Source organism: Strix uralensis, chromosome 1 (genome assembly GCF_047716275.1).
Source record: "Strix uralensis isolate ZFMK-TIS-50842 chromosome 1, bStrUra1, whole genome shotgun sequence".
NCBI classification, from domain to species: Eukaryota; Metazoa; Chordata; class Aves; order Strigiformes; family Strigidae; genus Strix; species Strix uralensis.
This window is the reverse complement of record NC_133972.1, coordinates 109,798,452-109,807,050: the sequence shown is the minus strand read 5'-3', so window position 1 is coordinate 109,807,050 and position 8,599 is coordinate 109,798,452.

Here is an 8,599-nt window from a genome sequence, read left to right as displayed (position 1 = left end):
TCTCATGTATTTCAAGGAAAAGATTTTTAAATGGTATAACATTCATGGTGCCTGACTGGAATCAGTCATGTGTGAATTTGAGAGGACCTCACTGAACTGAAGTTCTCTAAGTCATAGACAGTAAGAGACCATCTATATTTTAATCTGGTTGGTTAAAACTCTAACCTGGATGTGAATTCTAATAGCAATAACAAAAGTGGCAGCCTGGTGCAGTGGGGGCTTCTCTACACCATCATAGAGCTTCACCAGGATGTCCCGACCTTTGAGCCAAATGAAATTCCAGCCAGAAGATCATTTAGCCGGTGGTCTTCCTGCTGAGGTAGTTAATTCGGATGCCAGTGAGTACGCAGCAGCCAAAATACTTGAGAGGGGTATTTTCCATACACCCATTTTGACTTTGAGTGGTTATATGTCCCCTCTAGCTAAAGCTAGAGACATTTTCACCCTAAATTTTCCAAAATATATATTTAGGTCTACTTCCTTATACTAGATGAATACATGACCATGCATATAGGCTGGTGGACATCTTTGGCCCCCAGTTCCTTTCATTTTACAATCCAACTGAGAGATGACACTTAGAAGTGAGTCTCAAAATCCTTTGTTCGAAGAGCAACCTCAGCTACCTCCCTGACAAATCCAGCATTATTTCTGGATGTCTTAGTGTTTCATAAACTCAGATGTGAGAGGAACTCCTTGATGTCCTGCAAATATCAATGAGAGACAAAGTCTGAAAAGATGCTCCCTCCATGGACAGAGCTTTGGCAGACCTATCCGTGGTTAACAGAGGACATCACCTCTGCAGGTCTATGACATGTCTTAACATCCAAATGATTGTGCAGTTCTGTAGGTACTCTTTGACCTTCCAGCAACAAGTTGAGAATGTCTGAATGGCCTGGCCTCCTGAGTATAAAACTTGACTTTTGATGTCATGGCTGTGTATTGTTTCATCCAGAGGCTGCAGTTTTGGAGGAAGGAGGCCAAGCATTTAAATGTATCTCCTGGTTTAAATTAAACTCAGCCATAAAGGGCAGAGAGACTCCACATTTGGGTGATTTGCTGCAATGGCTTGGAACCAACCCACCCTCCAGGTGAGCAGAAGGACACAATCTCACCTTTAAATTGGCAGCGATGCGGAAAGACTGCCAACACATGAACTGTATCTCAGGTGATTTCAAGGTATTAGGGTTTGAAATTGAGAGCACAGATTTAGTCGTACCCCAAGAAGAAAACATGACCCTTTGGCTCGATCTTTCTTACCACAGAGGAGCAATACCTTTTCAATCATAAGACACATCAAAAAAGCCTATCTGTGACAGGCAGAAGGCTGAAATTCCTACCTAGGAAATGTAATTTTCCTGCAACATCAGATTCTGGCATGGGTACCTTCATTGATCAGGCTTCATAAGCTCCCTTGGTTACCAAACTCAGCGGGGTGAAATCACGTGTGCCCCATCTTATTTTACCTTGCACATATCCAAGTGCACAGCAGAACCAGAGGAAAGGCAGATAGCAATTTTCCATTCTGCAGGATCAGAAAAGGGTGTGACACAGAGCCAACAATCACATGAGCTCAGGAGCAAAGCTGAGGACATTTCCTATGGGAAATGAGGTGGAGAATGATCAACCACAGGACATACTGAAAATAGCATCAAGGGTCTAGCTATGTCTCCCATTCATGTTTTGAAAGCCTGAAATGCTACTGATTCTCCAACATTGTACTCAAAGTTGTAGGAGGCAGGACACTGCCAGGTGAACATGATATCTGGTACACCAGACTCACTCAGAGAGCGCCTCAAATGCACATTCTCTGCTACTCTCATCCAGATATGGCCCTGCCCCAGCGCACATTAATACCTAGAATAAACAACACATAAAAAGTGCATCGGTAGGTGTCAAGGTTGCTCTGCAGGGACACAGATGAGAGTTGGTTTTTTGAACTTTCATGGGATTTCAGAAAAAACTTATCAGTCATCCCCTGATGACAAAAGAAGCTTCATGCATGGGACAGTGCTCACCACACGCAGAATAAGAGCCCTGGGGGACATATCAAGGGTAAGGAAGGATTAATAATGGGAAACAATGAAAAGTAATAGAGAATAGAAAGTAAGAAGCAGTAAAAGACATGGAGGAATGGGATCAAAGCAGTAAAACCACTTTGAAAGCAAACTTTCTCACATGGTTGGTTGAAAAGAACAGATGGCATATGGACACCCCTTAACTTATATAGCTGTTTGTCAGTGCAAGTAAGAAGACTAGCCTGCAGATATCTCTGAGCCTGACAACTTCTGGCTGCCTGTGGTATATGCATTTATTCAAATGGACAAAGGGAGTAGCACTCCAAACCATATTTTTTTGGTAATACGAAGAAAGAGAACTAGACTAACACCACAAACTCTGTTCCACATGGGCCACTGATGGAAAAGATAACTAGCTCCAACAATTTTTAAGAGAATTTGCTTTCTTCTACTACTTAAGCAGTTAATCCTCACAGCTTTTACACTTACTTTAGACTGTTGGACACCAACAGGTCTCTAGCCCACCTTTAGTTAAGCTGGAACACAAATGTTTTGCTAAAATGAGACCCAAGGAAACCATTTGTTTACACAGAAGTCAGTGAATGCTTTGTGATCAGCTTCAGCAAGAGAAGACTGAATCCCATGTTGCATGGCTACAAATTGTATTGAAAAAATGAATTTAATTTAGAAATCATTTTATGAAGATAAATACTGTATTTATTATCTGTTTCTTGAGTAAATCCTCTACCCTTTAACTATTTTCCTCAAAATGTAGTTATATAAAAGTACCATATTCAGGAGGGTATTTGATATATAATTCATGTTTAAACTGAAGATGATGAATAGACTCAAGCGCTGATCAGTCCTTGCTACTGAACAAGATGAGCCACTGCTGAGGTCAGAACTGAGAAGACTTACCACCAGATCCCTACCATGTCCCATCAGTTACTCACACAGTTTGATGTACCAGACACCCACTGTGATTTACACAGATGAGATGTTTTTAGCTTCTGTTGGAACTTGAATGTGAATCACATATTCTCAACTAAACAAGGAAATAAAATTAAATACAATTTTGGTCAACCTTGTACCATAAGTGAAAGTTTTGTGTTTGTATATACAGAGACATATATCTCCATATATGCATACAGTTTTTAGTGGATTTTTCTGATTACCTGCCTTACAGCTGCAGCATACTGTGATTAAGAATGCCATGACCTTCCCCTGCATAGGAGACTGTGACTGCAAGAGCAGAAGACACATCCATATGTTCTCCCCTGTGCTTTTCCCTCCTCTGCTTCAGTACTCCCCCACATCCTGACACTTGCTCAGACAAGAAAGCCTGATATTTTTCCCACTTCACAGGTTAACTCAGTTTATTACACCACCATTCTTCAAAATTCGCCACCCCTGTCCATGTTTGCACTGCCTATGCACTACAGCACCTTCAAATATAAACTCTCTTCTGTCTTAGGTGCTTGTTCATTGACCTTATCAACTTCCCTTGGAACGATAATCATAAACAGCACTTTAAACACCAGATTTATTTAAAAATTAAGTGATCAAGTGAGCACAGCACAACCAGGGGTCAGGGAACATGTTTTTTATCCCTGGCTCTCCCACTGACTGGCTATTAAGACTTCAGGCAGGTTTCTCTGTGCTTATGTTCAGCGCTCAGACACGTCTCTCTCTAAACTTCACAGTCTCAGAGACAAGGACCATCTTTTACTCCAGATTTGTAAAATGAGTGGCACAGTAAGGCCTTGTTAGTAGTAGCTGGGATATGTAGCTATTATGGCAATACCGCAAATGCTGTTAACATTTTATAATCAAATACTGTACTGCAAATGTGTTTAGCGCCTGACAGTCAAATAACGTAATAGGTCCCTGCCACATAATCAAGCTTAGATTTCACTTAAAACAATAACACTGAAGAAGGCATTTGAATGTGGAAACTGAAGCAGACTTGAGATACAGCCTCTGTGATATTTGCCTGGCTTACACAAGCATTTTCTGCCTTCCATCTAAGCTGCCCTGGCTTGGCTTGCTTGCCCTCCCAACAGACCAGCATGCAGGTGGCTTTATCAGGTTTAGCAACAGATAACCTGCGTGCAGGGATGATGAGCTCAGGTTCATGATAGCCATGGGACTTTTGGTCAGCCCCACACATGGGCCGTGTGGGTGTTTCTGCCTGAAAAAGGCGTTGTGCAGAAATATCCTTATTCAGCAGATGGCCAACAGTGAAGCCGCTCAACAGAGCAGGCTCTAGCATAGGTGAACAAATGGAGACAGGGGAGAGGAACTCACCATCTCCTGAACTGCCTGCAATACTGTGTCCAGATAGGACTCTGCTGTCCCATTCTGCAAAAAGGAGGTTGGGGTACCCATACAAACATCTACTCACCTCACTTCAAGACAGAAACCTGTGGCAGAGATGAAGTAGGCAACAAACACCAAAGGCATGATTTCTCAGATAGATGTATTTATAAATTGTAGGCATACACATATATTGTAGAGCAGAACTGGTACCTAAACGATTTGTGTGCATTGATTTTTGCACTATACTCAAGCTGTTCAGTTCAGTTCAGTATCTCTTAGCAGAAATTTTTTTAAACTATCATGTGACACAGAGTGAAAAATCCCTGTTGAGCTGTCTCTGTCACAAGCATCTCCACCCCTCTGAACTTTCCCAGTAAAGCATCCATGAGAAACACAATAATGTCACTTTTAGTCATTATCTCATTTTCCAGCTGTTGGTATTGGACACACTGTGCCTTATCCTGTAATGATAAAACTGAAACCACATTCTCTGTGTTTATAGGCATCTGCTCTTTCGAAGTGGTGACATCTATGCCAAAATAGGTCTTTTTTGGCTACAGCTGGAAAAAATACACCAATAAGGCACTTAGCTGAAACTTAGCAGAATCTCAAAGAGGTGAGAAGGATTATTTTTTAAAAATCCCATAAACTGAATGATGTCTTTTTATGATTTTTAAATACTAAAGATTTATAAGGAAAAGCAAAAAAACAGTTCTATACTGGATTTGGTCTTTCTGTATCATAGAGTGAAAATCCCTTAAATCATTTTAGTTGTAGGTATTGCTCAGTGAAATATCTTATAAAGTGGTTGGGTTGAGGATTTCTTTAGAGGGGAGAGGTGTGAACCCAGCAAATCCAGCCAGAACAATGTATTTACATACTGTGTATGAGCAAACCAGTGCTGCTGGGAGTCAGACCGCCTGGGGAAGACTAAGGAAAAGGCTGTAGCCTGCAGTCCCTCTCTTCTGTTCCTGTGAGTCTCACACATTGCCATAAATGACCATCTGACGGCTTTTCCAGAAGGACAATCCTTGATTAACAGACAGCTGAGATGGTGGGTGGCATTTCAAAACCAGGAGATGGCATGGTCCCGGCCAGATGGACTCCAGCAACACGTGGCTGATGGAAGAACCCTTGGGTTGTTGGGTCGCACATGTGACTACCCTAAATTATACCAGTAATGAATTCTCTCTCTCAGTGAGCCAAGATTTGGGAGACCTCAAAAGATATAATGAAGTTGGTTTTGCTCTGTGCCCCACTGCCTCAGGCCTCATGTCTAATGGTCCTTGACTGGAAGCCCTCTACCAACCAGAATAATTTTGAAGGTGTCTTGCCCCGTAGAGTTACCCCCCACAAACATGGTGCTGTGTCACATGGTGCCTTGTTTCACTGCCCACAAGAGCAAGTGCAAAGAAAAACTTCCAACTCTTATTCAAAAGCAAACAATGAAAATACCCAGGAATTACCCCTTTTGTTCTTCCATTATTATACCCATCACAGTCTGGGGGGCGGAGAAGAGAGAGCAGCAGATGTTTCCAAACCTCACAGCCAAGCTGTCTGGAAGATGTTTCACATCTGGGAGGAAAGCCATTCATGTATGAACTGCAGGAGCTACTTAATCCCTACACCCACAGAAAACTGGAGAAGAGCATAAAGGCTGAGGCAGTTCTTTTTTTTCCTATTGAAAACCCCTGTTTTGGCAACCCAACACTGAGCCTAGGCTGAGATGTACCGTTTCCTTCTTACCTTGCCCCTCTCTCCACTCCCTCACCCCAATTTAGACTGGAAACCAGTCAAATGTTTTTCTTAGGCCTGCAAGTCTAATTCTTTGTAGGTTTGGGTTGTTGGGTGTTTTTCAAATGAAAATACCTAGTTATGTGTAACATATGGATTTTATAAAGGTGGCTATGTATTAAAGGTAAAACAGAAAAAGAGAGAATGAAGTTTATTATTTTACACAGTGGAGTAGACACCCTGTATGGTTAATTCTTGAGTTAAATGAGTTTTCCAAGAAAATGTTTAGCCTTTCATTGAACAATTATTTTAAATACTTTGCCACCAAGAAAGTAAGGCGGTGTAAGTTTTATGAACATATATTTTTTTACTTTCACGGAAACGTTTGCTTGACTGATCCCTTACAGTTCCAGAAACAAATACAAGTGCATTTGCTTAAAATAACAAAACCACACACAATACTTAACTCATTAGGATGATTTAGCGGTGGTTCAGTATTTCTTTTGGCTGAGTGCTCTGGATGAAATCCCATGTATACAGTCTTGTATTTTACCCCAATACTTTTACTTCAGGTTATACAGTAATCTGTCAGATGCTGTGCCCGACATACAGTATAAAAAGATATCTGCTTGTGGAATGTCTCTGTCAAAAGGGCATGTGCAAAATAGATTTTAAAAATTAAACTTGTTTAATGCATTACACTTTATGAGTGTTAGAGTGGAGAATTAACTGAGATAGTAAAGCCAGAGTCCCCACTACTTAAAAGATAAACACAGTCACTGAGCAAAGGATATATTTGCAACTATGAGGAAAAAATTTGCCTTAATTCTAGAAAAACTATCTCAGACTGTCCTCTTTCCTCTTCATGCCTAACACACGTAGAAATAAAATCTGTTATACTGTAAATTTAATTAAAAGGAACCTCATAAAATATATTAGTACAGTCTCTACGAGTACTCCTCTGTACCAAACTTTTATTGGCTTCCCTTTTAATGTCCCAGAATAATCCTTTGTGAAATTTCTCCTTAAATATCTTTAATTTATATCTCTCTAGCTGGTGACACTCACCACTTAACATCCCTGCAGTACAGAGGCAGTTGACTGTGTATCAAGTGTTGCGGCACAAGCTTCTCCAGTTGAAATTCACCAAATGCCATACTGCTTGCTGATTGTGACCATTTAGGTACCAAAATGTTACTTTGCCCGAGGAAGAGTGACAGAATCCTGCCCTAAAGAGGAGCATGTATTTACAGGTCCCATTCTGCCATCCTTCTGCAGATATGTTTCCTACTGGCTTAATTAGAGCTGCAGGGGAGCTTCTAATTTTTCTGGTCACACTTTATTATCCTCTGATTACTAGCCATTAGTCTTCATCTTTCTCTAGAGTGGTTGGGCTTTTTTTGCTATTTTAAAAAATAAAATTTAAAAAACAGCTAGGAATGAGATATGTGTTGAAAATCAATTTATCCTTTTGTCAAAGTAATTGCTAGCTGGGGATGATAATTTCTTTGTTCGGAGCAGATACAGAACTATTGTCTTGGCCTTCTAAATTGGTACGCCATACCCCATGCTGTCTGCAAGTATCAGTATGGAGCCATGCACAGTAGATGCTGAATATACTATATAACGGAGGTGTCCCTGTCTAACAAAAACTGACTCTTTTTTTTTTTTTTTTTTTAATGGAAGGGAAATAATGAGACAACCACACAGCATTTTAGTCCACATTTCTCTATTTCCTTCCCATAAAAGGTCTCAAAGAAATGCAAAGCACCATTGAAGAGTTCAAAGACATACCTCAGAATGTGACTGCACATTCAAGGCACACTGACATATTCAAGACTGGATAGCTCTATTGGAGGGGGGAAAAAAAAGAGAAAGAAAGAGAGAGAGAGAGAAAAGAAAGAAAAAGGCTCAGCATACAAAATACAATACACAATATCTAGTTCTACTGTGTGAAACTCACTGCATTCATTTTGCTCACTGAGCAAACTAGGTCCCAGAGTATAACACATACAATAAATCTAGCCATTTTTTTCCATAGGAGCTGATTTCTAGAGAAGCTAAAAATTACTTGGTGTAAATGATGCAGAGGCTGATGCAGCTGAATTTATAAATTGGGTTGAAAAGTTTGACATGCTGAATTAGATTATACCGTATAATGCATCACTAAGTAATTGATATGTACATTACGTGTAAAGAAAGCCCCGCTAACTCAAGTGTAACTTTTTTTTTTTTTTTGCATTATTGTGCAACTTGGCCATCAGCTCATTGTCAGTTGAACAAATTTTCAAAAGGAGATTTAGTCCTTTATGAGCTGAATAAAAATACAATTCTGTTACATTTCGGTATTCTAAAAATAAAATACAGGATAACGATATAAAAAAAAAGTAGAAAATAAGTAGAAATGCATCAGAGCATTTAAAGCCCTTTTTGGGGGCTTTCTTCATTTTTAGGGAAGTTTTCCCTATTGTTCAAGAAATGTAAAAGTCCAGATGAAAGATGTGCAATACCAGCATCAACTGGAGAAGTAA